At 40.1% G+C, this 16,341-nt stretch overlaps 1 protein-coding gene across 2 annotated transcripts in view; it reads left to right on the top strand.

Moving 5' to 3' along the window:
• GABRB3 (gamma-aminobutyric acid type A receptor subunit beta3) overlaps nt 1-16,341 on the top strand; it is a 197,736-nt gene that overhangs the window by 91,815 nt on the left and 89,580 nt on the right. The window lies entirely within an intron of this gene.

Below are 16,341 nucleotides of genomic sequence, written 5' to 3'. Positions count from 1 at the left end.
CAGTACCCGTGAACTCCCTCAGCCTGCCTCGCTCTGTCTCTCCACTCCTGTCATGTTTCATAGTTCCTGTTGACAGAGAGAGAGGAGTGCTTGTAGCAGACGGCATGATAGGAGAATGACTCCTGTTTGGCCAGGGGAATTGATGACAGGCTTCTGCTTATCCGCAGAGGAAAGCGGCTGCTGTGAAGGGGAAGAAATACCTGCTTATGCAGAGACAAAGAGGTAGTTAATGTTTCTGGAAGGTGGCAGTAGGCTTTTTAAAAGCCAGCTCCAGCTGCCAATGTTGAATCATCCTGACTTGGATGATGAAATAGATACAATTTGTGATGACATCAATTTGGAATAATTGCAAACATTTCAGGGGACAAAAAGGGAATTCGAAATGATCTTTACAAATTAGAGGAAAGGCCCTAAACAAAGAAGGGGCAAGCACAGAGTGCTACATTTTGTAAGGAAGGAAGAATCCAGTATTTAAAACGATAAAGAATTGGCTAAGCAGCAGTGCAGAAAAAGAGGATGTGGAGGTTTTATTGAACCAGAGTCTAAAGCAAGTGAAAAAGTTAATCCAAGTCACAAGTGTAATGCAATTGAAAAAAGGCGCATCTTAGTCTCAGGTGCATAAATAGAAGTGTCATTCACAAGACACAGGGGTTTCTCTCTCCGCCATTAGTGAAGCCTGAGCAAGAATGCTGTGTCCAGTGTTTTTGCGCTGGCTTTCAGGGAGATGGAAACGAACAGGAGGTGTAAGGAAGGGAAACAAATGTTTCTAATTAAAATAATTAGAAAACAGGGCGTATGCAGCGATGTTGAAGTGAATGGGTTTGTTTAGCACTGAAAAATAGGATGGAGAGAGGACATAAATTTCCCAATATGTAGGAGGCGCGTGGTGAGAGGAGGAGGATGAGCTGCTCTTTAGAACCAATTGGAGTAAGACCTGAAGAAATTAATTAATTGATTTCGGATTAGTTATCAGCTAGCTACATTTGTTCTAGCATCTCCTTTGTTGCACGTTTTCAAGAAGAGACTAGAAAAATACCTGTTCCAGTGGTGTTGCTCTTGCTCTGGAGAGGCTGGGCTAGCTGATGCTTTGAGATCTTTTCCGGCACTGCATTTCTGTGAATCTGTCCTCTGATTTAATTATTATTTCTGTCAGGGCTCCCCTGCATTGTACACACAAGCGTGTCTTGGTGTGGTTTCAGATGCCCCTGCTGGTCTCCTGCTGATGCTGCAGAAGATCAGGAGTTTCCCATAGGTCATTTGTAATATATGCCAGTGTCATAAGGATATGCCACGCCATCTGAGATGTCATTGGTTACCAACATTGTGTATGTATCTTCATCGTATTCTGGGTATCTTTGCATTGATTGCAACAGGCGTCGCATGTATGTCCTTTCAGATATACTGGTCATAAAAAAAAAAAAGAGTTGTAAAGTACAAGGTCAGGACTTCTGTGCATGTAACCATAAGTAAATTTTTACTTCTGTTGACAGCCTTTCATCATGCCCAAGTAATGAAGAAGTACACTAATTTAAGTTATACAGGAGTGGAAAATTCACAGAACCTTTATGGATTTATACCTACTCTATGCCTAGCAGTTTTTCCCATTCCTTTAAAGACAAAAGAAAAGAGAGAAAGAAAAGAGTGATACTTATATGAATATTTTTATTCATGCACTGAGTGCTTATTCAGATAATTTAATGTCTGTAGTCATACAGAAAGCTTAGCAATTTGATAAAGGCATGGCAGACAATCTCATGCTTGGCAGAAGACAACATACAAACACAGGAACATCCATGACACATCTGACTAAAGGTCCACCCAGCCAAGTGTCCTGACTCTGATACTGGCCAGTAGTGGATGCTTAGGGAAGAATAAAATAAACACGTGTTAATACTTCTCTAGTGTACTCTTGCAACCTCCCCTCATTTGTGACTTGAGAATTCCTGAGTCTGAAGACTCGCAGAGAGAGTACTTTTTGTTTAGGTGTCACCAGACCTTTGGGATCATTTAGTAATGATACACTTTTCCCCACAATTTTCTTTAATAAAGATTTGATTATATAAAGAATTTAGCTCGGGTAGTATCAAGTGCAATCCATCAATACTGAAGGATAATAAAAACTTTCAGTGGAAGAGGTTGAGTAATATTTAGCTACCATTAGGGGTTTTAGCTTATCCAGGACAAACTTTCTTTTTTCTCCTGTATGACACAGAGTCATAAAAAATAGCTGGAAGAAGAATCATTTCAAAAGGAGAGTTCATTTAATATTTGTAATTGAATTTCACAGTTCCTTATAACTACAGATATTGCAAGGAGAAAATCCCCAAGTCTGGGCATGTCTAATTCATTATTCACTGTTATGGATTTGAACCAATAATTTTGGCAAAATAATTTTTTCTTTCAGCAGTTAGGAACCAGTTACAGGTTGCTGTGATAATGTAACCTGCAATATGAGTGTAATATTGCATACAGCAGAGAGGGAAGGTAAAACAGCTGTGCTGGGAGGTCTGCAGTTACACTGGATAATTGGCAGTTCAGTAGCAGTTAATGACTTTTTTCTTTATACTAATATGAATGTTGAATTTTCATTAGTTCATGGGTATGTCTCCATGGCACAATACAGCACACTGCAGAGATGCCAGAGGTACCTCTGGTGCAGCTAGTACAGTTTCTGGAAGCTGTGAAGTTATGTCAATACAGAGCTCTGTACAGGATGGTTGTATCAGTGGGAGTTAGGTCCTTGAATACGACTTGTTTCACAAGCTTTAAATAGGTTATGCAGCGTATGACCAGCCTCCAGCCAGCGCTGATCATCAAAGCTCCCTTTAACAGAGAGAAGCACTTCCATAAGACAGTATTTTTTGTTCTAAGAAGACAGGTATTTAAGACAGTAAGGGTGACTGGCCCTCCAGAAGTGCCTGTCTAGGAGTGCTACCAGGGTAATAGGGCGGAGAAGACAATGAGAGGAGTTGTCTGTCCTAGGATAGATGCTCAGTTTTTAGTTAATGTTGGGATGAATTCCACCTATTGTTCCTCCTTAACCTGCCTTTTCGAGGGTAAGTAGAAGACTGTGCTGAACTGGTACACAGTTGATCTTTAGCAGCACTAAGTAATATTACCCAGCAGGTTAATGCATGTAAAATTCTCCATACAGTGTGAACCGTGGAGAGTTTTTCAGGTAGACTTTGTGTGAGTCCTGAATCGAAATACATGTAGGACAGAGAAGATAACCTTTGAAAGCAAGCTCAAATCCATATGATTAAAAATTGCTCATCCCTTGCACTTTTAATTGAGATGTAAGATAGCCCCACTATCATACTCTGCTGGTCTGTTAACCCTAAAGTTACTTGAAAGGAAGAGCTTCATTCCCTTGAGTCACACATGGCTATTTCCTGATCACATGAGGGATATTTTAACATCTCCCATTCCGGTGGTTACTTATCCATCATAGGCTTAGCACGTGAGCTCATTGCTTAGTTATAACGTCAAATGTTGAGTTGTAATCCAGTTCGCACACCACGTGAGCTCGGTTGGGCAGGGCCCTCCACTCTTTGGGACTGGGCTGGTGCAGAATCAGAACTGAGGGCTTCCCCTTCCAGGAGCTGAGCTTGACTCTGCAGGGAAGCTGAGCCCCTCTCACATTTTTCAGTGGGGAAATAAGTCTGGAAGGGTAAGAAATTGAATCTTCCAGACTTAGAATGCTAAAATGTAAACTAGTGGAAACCATTTTTCTACCTAACCAAAAGTTATTTTGTAAGCAGATAGCTATTTTTCCTGGTGGTTTCTGATGACACTGTGCCTTTTTAAATGCACTGAAATTTTGAAGTTGAAAATAACAGACAATACCAAAATGCATTTAAATTCTGAATTTTAGAATGCACCAACTCAAGATAGGAGTATTGAGTAATGCAGTAAGTCTTGTTATTCATTAAAGACACAGAAGATGAACTTGGGCCTTTTTTTGTAACATAACACAATGATATGTCTGTGTTTCTTTCCACCAGCAGTGATTTGCTTTAGCTTCTGACCTCCTGGGCTATTCAGATAATGACACTTGGCCTTTCTGAGCATTTTCCAATCATGTAAAATAGGCTTTCTATTTGGATAACAAAAACATCTCCCAAACCAACTGGAATTTTGCATAGCAAAATGTTAGCAGAACTTGCAGAATAGATATGACCCTTGATTTTGTTTTCAAAAGGACCCCATAAGCTATGGATCGTCTAGATTTAAGAGTTGTGATGCTCCTGATAATCTGAAGAATGTCAGGACTTCTGTGCTTGAGCACGGTGCCTGAACTCAGGCATGCACTCATCATATGTTAATCATTAGCATGGATTTGGCCCAGCATTTTCCCAGGTGATGCTTGGGTACTCGCTGGATGTTAGCACATGCCAGGTCCATTCCCAGCAGGCAACTTGGATGCAGCTACTTGTGCTGTGAAATAAGTGAGTTCAGCTAGATAGAAACAAGCCATGCCATGCCATGCCACTTGTCCTTTAGACCAGAAAACTCCCTGGCCCACTCTATGTGTTTGGTATATCCAGAAAGTGCAATTCATTGCATCCATGTGAAGTTATGTAGTCACCCTTTCTAGTGGCAGAACTGTGACTCTCCAGAGGGTGATAAATCCTATCTGGCTGGCAGTACCTATATTAGAAGATGACTCATTGTAGAGAGCTTGTTTCTTTCTATTCTCCATACAGGGAGCATGGTTTGGCCAAATGCCTGTCTGTTAGGCTTTTGGCAGTAGGTGAAGTGAATGCCACCTGCATGTCCTCTTGACTCTGCCCTGCTGTCGGACCTCTTTGTTTCTCTTTGAGGATGTGTTTTCTAGAGATAGTACCTGGACAAATATTCTCTGCGCATTGGGAAACTGCTGTCACAAACTCGTTTCTCGGGGACAAGTTCTGTCTTTTGGTCTTGCTTGCCTTCATACTCATTGATAGTGACTTCCCACACAGTTAGAAAGCTGCGTGTTGAGCTGCATCACAGAGCAGAAAGCTCTGGGAGATGAGCGATAGCTACTGATGGAGAGAAGAATGAACTTGAGGTGGTATCCGAGCCAGCTACGCTGGGCAGTTAACATACACTTAAATCCAGATAGAGATGATGTTCACCTCAGCTTAGGTAGATAATGGTCTTTCTGTGGAGGGTTGCCAGAGTACTCGCCTCTCTTCATTAATACAAACTAAGGAAAGTACCAGAGTCCCCTATGCAGCCTTTGTTAGGCACCTAGAATGTAGGTGCAAGCTAATTGCCTAAATGATCTGGACTGGACTTCACCTTTACCTTGTGTGACAGAGAAAGCAGGTTGTCCTTGGGCAGTAAGAGATTATGAAATGTGAAGAGAAGTAGTTAGCAGTACCTGTGTGTTTGTGTGATGAACGAGAGGTGATTAAGAGAAATCAATTTTAAGGAGGAAATACTTCATTTCCTTTTAATCAAAAAATGGTGTCTCCTTTGGCATTTCTTCCATTTTTTTCTTCAGAAAAATGGTTGAGCTAGCTTGGGAATGGCTTAGCTATTTTAAAAATGTTGATTATCTACCTACAATTCTTTTTATAAACCCTCCCCCTTAAATGGACAGAAAAAAAAAAAGACAACGACGAAGATGGGCAGTGAATTAGAAAATGCATTTAGGATAGTTGATCAGCTTATCTTTCCAGTAGGCCCACTTTAGTTGCAGGCTCATATATTATTAACCTGACTGTAAAGTACTGCATCAAGGTTAATACTGTACGTCTTTCCCGGCATACCCATTTATGTGGTGTTAGGTGCCTTTTGAATTGGATGCAGATGCTGTAATTTGGAAAGGGAAGCCAGAAGTTTGCATAAAGTAATCTTGTTATCCATTAGTGAAGTATTTCTTTATCTTTACATTAAAAAAAAAAAAAAATTCAACCTCTGAAGAAGATCCCTTTTGCTTAGCCTTCCTAAGGAAATAATCTAGCCCTTACACTCATGATGTTGTCCCTTTCCTTCATTAGTCACATCTAAAAGGATCTCATTTATAATCTTGCTTTATATTCCTCTAATTTACCCACAGAGACACAAGTGTAATGTCATTTAGTAACCTGCTGGCACAAAGGCTTCTATATGTGCAAAGTGGTTTAACTGAAAAAAGAATTATTCCACTCAGATATAAGTGTACCTATTAATTCAACTGCTGGTGCTCGCTGAACAGCTGTCTTTAAGGCAGAAGTCATAGTAATTTGTTACTACTTTTCACTAAAAGTCCCTGAATGATTTTTTTTAATAGCTCAAGAAAGTGACCAAATCTCATGAGACTCCTGTCTAAATCTTCTGCAATTTTTCTTTCTCTTCCTTCTTGACTCTTGTTTATTCACATCTATTGTACTCTAAAGCAGGAGGCTGTATTTTTCTCATCGTTATTTTTCTAGTCCTTTTCCTAAGGTGTGCAGTCTACAAAAAAAAAAAAAAAGTCTGTTGTGGGAAAACCAGATCCCTCCCTCTCCCTGAAAACACTGCTAAATTAAGCTAAATACAAATGTAGCTTGCTATTTTCTGGCACACAATTAGCTGGTCCTTCTGAGCTTGACTGTACCTGATGCTTGCTACTGCATAGCATGGTAATAAATGAGTTCTAAAATTCTTTGCAACACTATATGCTGTTTGATTGTAACATTGATAGAGCAATATTGAATGTCATCTGCACCCTACTCTGTGTGGCATTGTTGAATCCTGTATGTCTCTTTATACATTGATACGTTATTGTGGCCTCCTTCATGATGATAAAACCAAAGCAAACCTGAAATAAAATGTTGTGATGAATCTATACTTAATGGCAGATCACTTCTGAGGAATTCGATTAAAACACAGCAATAATGCAGTAACAATGCTGAAGATTCAGAAGATGGATTTAGTTAATTGCTTCTGGAGGACACAAAATGAAATACTGCCTTTCAAAGATGAGTGATAAATCTTCAGATATATGGAAATAATGAGTGTGAAAAATTGACTAGATGTAATGTTGATGAAGGCAATCAAAGGATGAAAGTGTCAGGGTTACTTTTCAATCTGTCATTGAATTGTGGTCATCTATCACTGCAACCAGATTTTGTCCTAGCTTCTACCAAGACTGCTAGTGTATTTCCATTGTTTTCTCCCTGTTGTCCCTTGCTGAATCTTCATGTCTATTACTCTCCGGTCATCTTTTTGTCAGAAGTGTGATATTTTTTCATCAGTTCTCGCAGCACAACCAACCCACTGCCAGTTAGGCTTTTTCATATTCTTTAAGACACCCTTGCCTACAGCTGGCTACCTTGCCTCATCGCTCAACGCTCAGCTTCGAATCCTTTTCTGTGTCTCCTTTTCTACTAGTGTGGCATGGCTGTCAGTACAGGCATGTTAATTTCTTTGAAAACAGAAAGTGCTTATTTTTAATGATACTGTTATGCTATATCTTATTTGTTTATTTATTTTGACTTGAATAGCAGACATTTGTGCCATATAAATAAGTATAAGAAGGGTCAAATCTTTAAAAGACTTGAGGGACCAGACCTTTGCAAAACAATCCTCCACCTGTGCTTTTGCTGTAGTGAGCCATCCTATAAACCATGACTGTTTCTAATGAAGTTAGAGAACACAGGGAAGGAAGGCAGGGAGGGGATTGTTCAATTTTTAGATTACTATAAAATCATAGTGGAGTGAAAGTTCGATTTTATTTGGTTATCATTGCTCAGCAGGGACAGGGTATGTTTATTGTTTTTCACAAAAAACGTTGGTAAATAGGCAGTTACTCAGAAGGAGCTGTAGTCTCCACGTGATCAAAAACATGTATTCAGTATTCCTCCAAGACACTTATTTCATTGATTGACTGAAAAAACTCCAGAGGAGACTATTTTAGCATATTATGTCATATCAGACTTCTGAGGAACACATTTTCCTTTGCTTTCCAGGGAAAATACAGTGTCAAATTTGGCTATTCCATGCAGTGGTGCAATTTTAGCTGTGTCAAAGAGAAGACATTTCGGCCCATCTTCTCTTGGCTGTCACACAGGCTGGTGGAAGCAAAGCAATCCAGCACTAATGCCGATATCCTGACCATCAGCTTATCCCATTGTGTCTTCACAGGATGGCACAAAAGCTACAGACACGCAGATCTTCACGCCAAGACTGGAATTTTTAAGCGGTTAGGTATCATAGTCTGAATTTTTAGGTGCTTTGAAGGGGGAGAAGTGGCCATGCCTTCCATCTTATGTATATTCCCTGAAAAACTAGGACCACGGCATTGTGAGTATTGGAGAGTGTTAAAAGCAGCAGAAGAATTATATGTAATTGCAAGACTAAATTCTGAAAATACTTCAAATCTTTTCTTTGAAAAACTTTTTTTCAAACATTACCTCTGTTGATCATCCCATGATCTGTGTGAATTTTAGGTCTCGTTCTGCCCTCTCCTTGTTTCTAAAAGCAGCAAAACATGTAGCAGAACTGCGGCTGGTATTCAGTTCAATATCTTCATACATATGCGAATGGTATTACTTACTCCTTAGCTTTGCAGGAATATTGGCTGGAGTTCTCAAATGCCGATGTGTTTCTAAAACTTGCCCTTTTGCATTAATCACCCTCTGGCTTATCTTTGTTGTTATTAATAAAGCATTCTCTTTAGTGGCCACCAACTGTAATGCCAGTCATGATTCCTGCTGATATATTGTCTAGTGTTGTACTGTAAGTTTTATGTATGAAAATGGGCTTTTTTAATCCAGAAATCTAGGAAGTAGCCAGATCCTTTTCTGGAGTCTAGCTGTTGATGGTTGTCTCAGTGCAAGAGCGTAAATAAGAAGCTAAGGATTCCCTTTGGGCATGCTGTTGGAAATACCTCCCTGGAGCTAATACCCGCTCTCCGTCTAGGTGGGATATGGAGAGAAGCTTGTCAGGATAAGCAGAGGACAGGATTTGTGTGGAACGGGGTCTGCTTGACACTTAGATGACTCGGCAGTGTCGTGTTTCTGTAGTCCTTGCTCTGCTGCAGTTCATGCTGGGAGCTGGCTCAGTCTGGCCACTTTGGGATCAGAGGAACAAGAAGGTGATTTAAGACAACTTTTCCCATTTTTCCCTTCAGCTGTTCTGACTGTAAGCTCTACCTGATGAAGATCCGATCACTACATTTTTAAAACAATGTTTTCTTAATTCTTTTCAAGCATAATTCCCAGTGAAAAATACAGAAACTGAATAAAAAGTTTTGTTTGACTCAGTATGTAGTATCTACCAGCAGGTCCAACACAATTTTTTTTTCTTCGTTTCCCTTCATGGGAATAAACAAGCTAGAGCATTAGACACTGATAAAAGGGGAGAAAAAATGTTTTATTAGTTCTTCAATAATCTCCAGAGGGTCATTGTCATTTAGAGTTGGTGTACATCCCAAAGAAATTACTAAAGACTTTACAGTTCAACGGTTACTGCCGGACCACGAAGAAATATCCCCAGGAACTGAATTTCCCTGACCTGCGTTCGTGTGTGTGTGTGTCTGTGTTTCTTCTGCTGTCCCACCACGACTCTCAGCTCCTTCTCTCGACTTACACAAAAAAGGCAGGGGACACACATGTACAGACACTACTGCCAGTAGGGTACTTCACGACAGTTTTGGAAAATGTTCCTGAGTACTGGAAGTCCAGCCAACCCTACCAATAAATTCTTGGAGCGCTTCATGGGGTGGTTTTGGCCCCTGCCAGCTGGTGTTCCCTCAGAGACTTCCCAGGCGCTGCTCAGGAGTCTGCGCGGGTCAGAGACGCTTCTGATACCCAGCTAGCATACAGCCACCCCTTTTTGGAGGGTGAGAAAGTCTGATAGTAAGGACTTGAGATGTTCTTGCCGGATGGCCTCAGTGCCAGAGTGTAGGTTCAATATTCTAGTCATGTTTAATTCACTAGTAGAGACATAGCCATAGAGTCTCTTTGAGAAATTTACATACTGACCTGTAGGCCTAATAAATTCAGCGGTTTTTTGTACCAGATGTACTGGCTGTACTGCATTGAGCGTTTTTAAACATCCTCACTAAGCCATACCTGTTGAACTTTTAAATGAAGATGAATTCTCAGCAGGAATTCAGAGCTGGTGAAAATTCCCCACAGTTTTCTGTCACAAAAGGCTGCAGTGATGTTTGCAGTTCAGCTTTTCCCAAAAATTTTTTTTCTGAAGGAAATGCATGACTCCAGACGCAACAAGCCTCAGACCTATAGCTGATGCTGCACTGGCAGGTTGTCCCTGTTGGGTGCGATGGCCAGCTGCATGGATGTCATCACCCTATGCTTTTCATCCTTGACACCATTAGAGCCCTTCTGTGATGCAAACTTTCCTTCCACTTTCCCTTGTAGCACTCCAAAGAAATACTTTATGTTCAGTGTGCGCGAGAGATGAGGGAGAAAATGTCAATAAAGTTAACACAGATAAAAATTGGTTTGATGTGTACTGATCAAACCAGGTAATTTTTTTTTTAATGCTATGTAGAATTATTTTGCAGGCTTTATGTTAACAAAAGTGGGAAACTGTCTGTTTTGGAAACATGTCAGTGGAGAATGAAGCCGACTGACATCTCCATTTATAGCAGCAATCTGCAAGATTTCTATTAAAAAATGCCTTCTCCGCACTGAGTTGATCAGACCTACCTGCGTGCTCTGCAGGCTGACCTTTGAGCCGCTCATGGGGTCCAGAGGGTCTGATTCTGCCCAAATGTGTGTCTTCTCTAGTGAAGAGCCTGACAAGTGAGATGTGGGCAGGGGACAGATAGTTTACAAAACCGAGGTACAATACTGTACGTCTGTAAGGGAACTGATTACCAGAATGTCGTGTTAACCATGCATTTGAAATAACTGTGGAAGTAGCTTTTTATTGATAGGTCTCAAAGTTCCATCTAAAGGAGTTAAATAGTCTTACGGTATGGGGCCACAGACAGGAGAGGAAGCATGTCCTACGTCCTTCAGCAGACCAACGACAGACCCTGCTTTCCCGAGATCTGGTCCAGTTTTTGGTGCCAAAGGCTGGTACCGTGCAGCCCAGTAGGTGCGGATCTGCAGGAGGCAGCTGGGTGCCTGATGTCCACATTAAATGCTTCTGCTGGGAGTTGGCTTTGTAGAAGTAGTTCTGGTTTGGTTCAGTGGGCTGCATAACTATTTATAGTTGGAGCTCTAGGAGTGCTTATGGAGAGCACCTCTGGTTTGGGCCATCCAAAAGGAGTAAAGTTGACATGCTCCCAAACAGCTTTGCAGCGTGAATCAAGGTATAGTAAGGGAGAGCAGTGGGCAGATTCGCTTCAAAAGCACGTTCCCAATTTGAACTACAGTGCTAATACAGGTAACTCAAAGCCATACTGACTCCCATTTTTAGAACGAATTGTCATTTCATTTTGGGACACTGAAGCACATCCCCATCTGATGTGTTATTTATTCATCACTTAATTAGCAACTAGTTGTAAAGTGATATCTTCATCGTTATTCTCATTTCTCTGCTGTTTACGAGAAGCAGTGGTAAACAGGTGTAAGAATTGCTGTATCAGCTCATACCAAATGTCTCTTAGGCCAGTATCATATCTCTGACTGGGGCTAATATCATATGTTTAACGAATAGCACAAAAAAGTGATACTTCCCTGGAAAAATCTCCCAGCCTCCATGGTTTTCAGTTCAGGAATATCTGTGGTTGCAGTTGGTTTCTTAATGCTTAAGCTAAGGGATATTAAAATAAATGATTGCACTTATTTAGCTAATGTGCACCTAGATAAAGGATATCTCTAGATATAGGTTTTGGCCACATTTTTCCTTGTAGATCATACTTTCTACAACATACTTTTACAACGCGTGTCATCATTGTTGTTAGTTGTGCTCGTTAAATCCCCAAAGCTGTCCAGTGTTAATCACTGACATTGCAGTGTAATCTACCTCTGTGCACTCATGCAGATTTGTGGAAGCTGCTTGCTTTCACCAACTGTTTCCTCTGAATGCCAGAAAACTTCAATGTACAAACAGTATAAAGCGGTGTGTGTCTGTCTACAACTGTAAGGATGAAAAACTGTAAACTCTCCCCTAAATTTCTGGACTTTTCCAGTCCAGAAATCTCAAAGCAGCAGTTCGTTTGCTTTAAATCGCACTAGTCCTCAAAAATCTTTCTGAAGTGATGTTTGAATTATGCTGTTGGGAATTCAAGAAGAGAAAATCCGAATGTCTTTGGATATTCAGTCATGGATTAATTTATGTCTGAGACTACTTTTCCTCAAGCTCCTTTTGCCTACAATACTGAGTTCTACAGTATAAGGTATAGGAGTGTGTAATCCCTGAGATGAGAGTTTCTGATGACTTCAATGAACTTCAAAAAAAGAAACTCTAATGCATTTTGAAAGCTGTTAAAATCTGTATTTTTTAATGCAGAATAGCAGTTGAGAGCAGATGCAATGTTCTTTCAAGAACTCGTGACTCCTCCCTTTCCAAAAAGATAAAGCTTCAGAACTAAGTCATTGTGAAATCTAGGACGGAAAATCAAATAGAGATGAGGATTAAGTATTGCATCTCTTGAAATGGACAATATAATTTTTATTTGCATCATAAAAAGGTGGAAAACAGGATATTTTTCCTGTGGTCAGGGCATGCTTGAGGTATGGCGCCTGGAGACACACACCCTTATTCGGGAGTTGGTGATGAGTCCCCTGGTGTCTCAGATTAGACAGAATCTGTGGTTCCTGCTACACACACAGACCTTTCACTGACGCACACTCTTAATTTCTCAGTATATACTTTCTTATGTTCTTCACCTCAGCATCTTCTTCACTGTTATCTACCCTGGAACTGGTATAGAGTTTTCCAGATAAGTCAATCATTGTAGCCTCAGGTACGCTGAAGAGCAAGAGGAGAATGGAGAGTGGGCAGGCAAAGGGAGAAGCTAATCCTCACAATAGTTTTCTCAGTCTGTTGTGATGCTGCAAACTGCTCAAATTCTTCTCTAGTGCATTATTTTAAGGTCTTCCAAGACTATTTTGGCAGAATGACCAGATGGTGCAAGAGAAGTCACAAGTGCCTTGTGGTTTGACCCCAGTCAGCAACTAAGCACCACACAGCCGCTCCCCCCTCCCAGTGGGATGGGGAGGAGGATCAGGAAAAAAAAAAGTAAAACTCGTGGGTTGAGATAAGAACAGTTTAATAACTAAAGTAAAATAAAATACAAACTAAGAATAATAATATAATAATAATTGTAATGAAAAGGAATATAACAAAAAGAGAAATAAAACCCAAGAAAAGACAAGTGATGCACAATGCAATTGCTCACCACCTGCTGACTGATGCCTGAGCAGCGATCCGCCCCTCCTGGCCAACTCCCCCCTGTTTATATACTGGGCATGACGTTCCATGGTATGGAATACCCCTTTGGCTAGTTCGGGTCAGCTGCCCCGGCTCTGCTCCCTCCCAGCTTCTTGCACACCTGCTTGCTGGTCACAGCATGGGAAACTGTAAAATCCTTGACTTAAGATTAGCGCTACTTAGCAACAACTAAAACATCAGCGTGTTATCAGCATTATTCTCACACTAAATCCAAAACACAGCACTGTACCAGCTACCAGTAAGAAAATTAACTCTATCCCAGCCGAAACCAGGACATGCCTATATGTTCTCCACCCCTCCTTAACCACAGCCATGAGTTGTCAGACTCCAGAGTGGCTTCATGCTACGATCAGATAGGCAGACAACAGACTCAAGGGGCCTTTTGAGGAATTAGAGCTCTTACTCTTGCAGGGTATGAAGAACCCCTATAGAAGCATTCCAAAAGAAGTCTGGAGTATAGGGGAGGAGGACACCAAGTAGTAGACTTACTGTGATGTGAAGTCTTCTCCTGAGGCTACTTCCAGATGCAAACCATTAATTGAGCTGTGCGGGAACCAGACTGTCCACTTCATGGCAATTTTATTATTTACACGTTTGTTTTGGCCTGGAATCAACAAAAATTTAATATTTAAATATTTTCAATAGAACATATTTTAAAAAATATTTCTTGGGAGCAGTCAAAATGTTTTTTATCATAATGCTGTTTTTTTTTCAATGTAGCGCTAATTTAATATGAAACTATACTGAAATATTTACTGAAATATTGCAACAAAACATTGATTTTCTTCAAACAGTTTTTTTTCTAAATGACATTTTGTCAAAATCAATATATTCTGGCAGACAAAGTGTAATTTTGATGCCATAGTACTTTTTAGCAATGTGGAAACAACTACAGTGCTATTGGAATCTACTCATTATGGTGCTAAGCACTCCTAGCAAAGTAAAAGTGCATGTGTAACAAAACTGGCATCTCTGTGCCTGCTGAATCTCTTTAGTACAAGTGGGAAAATAAAGACTTAAAATAGCCTTTATTTACTTACTACCATGTAGGAGCAATGGCAGAGCTAACTCCAGCAATGCAGAAGTGTATTGAAGCCTGAGCTTTCAAGTTCTTATTTTCACTGTTATTTTAGACAGCACAGGTAAAACCAGTGTTTTAGCACATGGTCATCACACCTTTGCTTTGTAACTATATTCCATGTCATACTCCAGCAAATCTCTGCTTGAAATCAATTTATTACATAGATATGCTTGGTCATTTATTTATTTATTTATTTATTTGTTAACTTTTTCCCCAAAGAGGCTTCTGTGGAACAGTTTAGTCCTTCAGAGTGGGATCCAGTTGCATCAGATACTTTCAGAGAAGTAAACATTACATACCTATTAAATATTTCACTGAGGATTTATAGTTACAATCAATTCTGACTGAATAATCTCAAAAGATAGGGTACGAATATACCCTATCAGGCAGACCTTTATGATCCTTTGTAAAGTTACATCCACTCAACAAAAGTCTGCTGATTTTAGAGTATTATTTGCTCTATTAAGTTAGCTGAATGAGTATATGAAGAATATGCGGGTCAGTATTTGGTCCTTTTCACTCTGGACAGGGGCAGATGCGAAGGGATGTTAATATCTTTTGCCTGATGAAGTCTAGGATGAGAGATGTAGCATTAGGACTGGTTATACCAGCCAGCGGGGTGTGTACAGATATAACGGTGTCCTTAAACACACAGTCAGCTGGTTGAACTGAAGTGGAGCCTGACTAAGTGTGTTTTTGTACACTGGGATTGTAAAAGTCATTAACTGATGCATGCTTAGATTGGGCTATTAATTCCTAGGTAAGACCACACGTATCACAAAAATCACAGAAAGCCCTAGGCTGTCAGGATAGACTTATTACTGAGGCCATGCTGGGATAATTTCATACTCCTCGATCCTGCTGTGATGCTCACAGTCCAAGCTCAGGAAAGTAGCTCCAGGTGCATGCAGTGATGTGGCATTGGTGAAGACCATGTCATTGCATTAGAGTGATTGCTACTGGAGCAGCAAGTCAGCTTTAGAAATTACTCTAAAATAGAGACTGAATCTCCTGTTTGATGCATAATTTGCCCATTTATTCTTGCGATAGATTTATTTATTAAGTTTTTTTTACACTTTAAACATCACAAAGTATATATTTTATATCCTCAGTAACATAGGTAGCTATATATAATAGTGAATTATAGTGAGGAGGAAAGTAAATATTCCAATTGAAACTGAAAGCCTTTCTTGAAGTTGCAGCATTTTCAGTGCTGTGTTCCAGTGAGACTGCTTGTAGCAAGCAATGAGCTGCCTTCTTGCCAGAACCTCCTGAATTGCTGCGGAAAGTTTTTTTTCCTCTTTTTGGTGCTGACACATGACATGCGTCTCAGATGCTGGCCTGCTTCCTCTGTCACACACCTGATACAGGTGACAAACTCGTTTCGTCGCTGAAATCATCCCATGACCCAACATGTGTGCCTCTATCTGTAGCACCTCACTTCTGAAATTAGTGACACCGTGACATTTTATATCAATTGGGAATTAGGGTTTTTTTAAGATGCTGTATATCATCTCCTGTATGAAAATAAGATGGTATTCTACTATGCTACATTTCACTAGTTCAGTTTAGATTCAATGAAGTAGAACAGAGTTACGGATCTAATTCATCACCCCTCTGTAGAACGCCAAGGTTTTGTTCAGGTTATACTTTTTGGCAAGTGTTGCGTTTTCTTCCTTTGCATATGAAATAATTTAGTGTCAGGGTGGCATCACTTAACCTTTATTAGTTATATAGATGCGGAAAATAATCTGTTTAAATTGACTGGAATGACGACTGCAAAACACATGTCAGGATCAATATTTTAGAAACATGTTGGTTTTGGAATCATTTCACAGAAGAATACAATAAAATAGGCAAAAATCCAACTTCAAAAATGTCTCTGTAGTGGCTACTAAAAATACGTTAACATAAAAAATTATTTCTTATAATTT

Source organism: Gymnogyps californianus, chromosome 1, assembly GCF_018139145.2.
Source record: "Gymnogyps californianus isolate 813 chromosome 1, ASM1813914v2, whole genome shotgun sequence".
NCBI lineage: Eukaryota > Metazoa > Chordata > Aves > Accipitriformes > Cathartidae > Gymnogyps > Gymnogyps californianus.
This window is presented reverse-complemented; position numbering and strand designations above follow the sequence as displayed.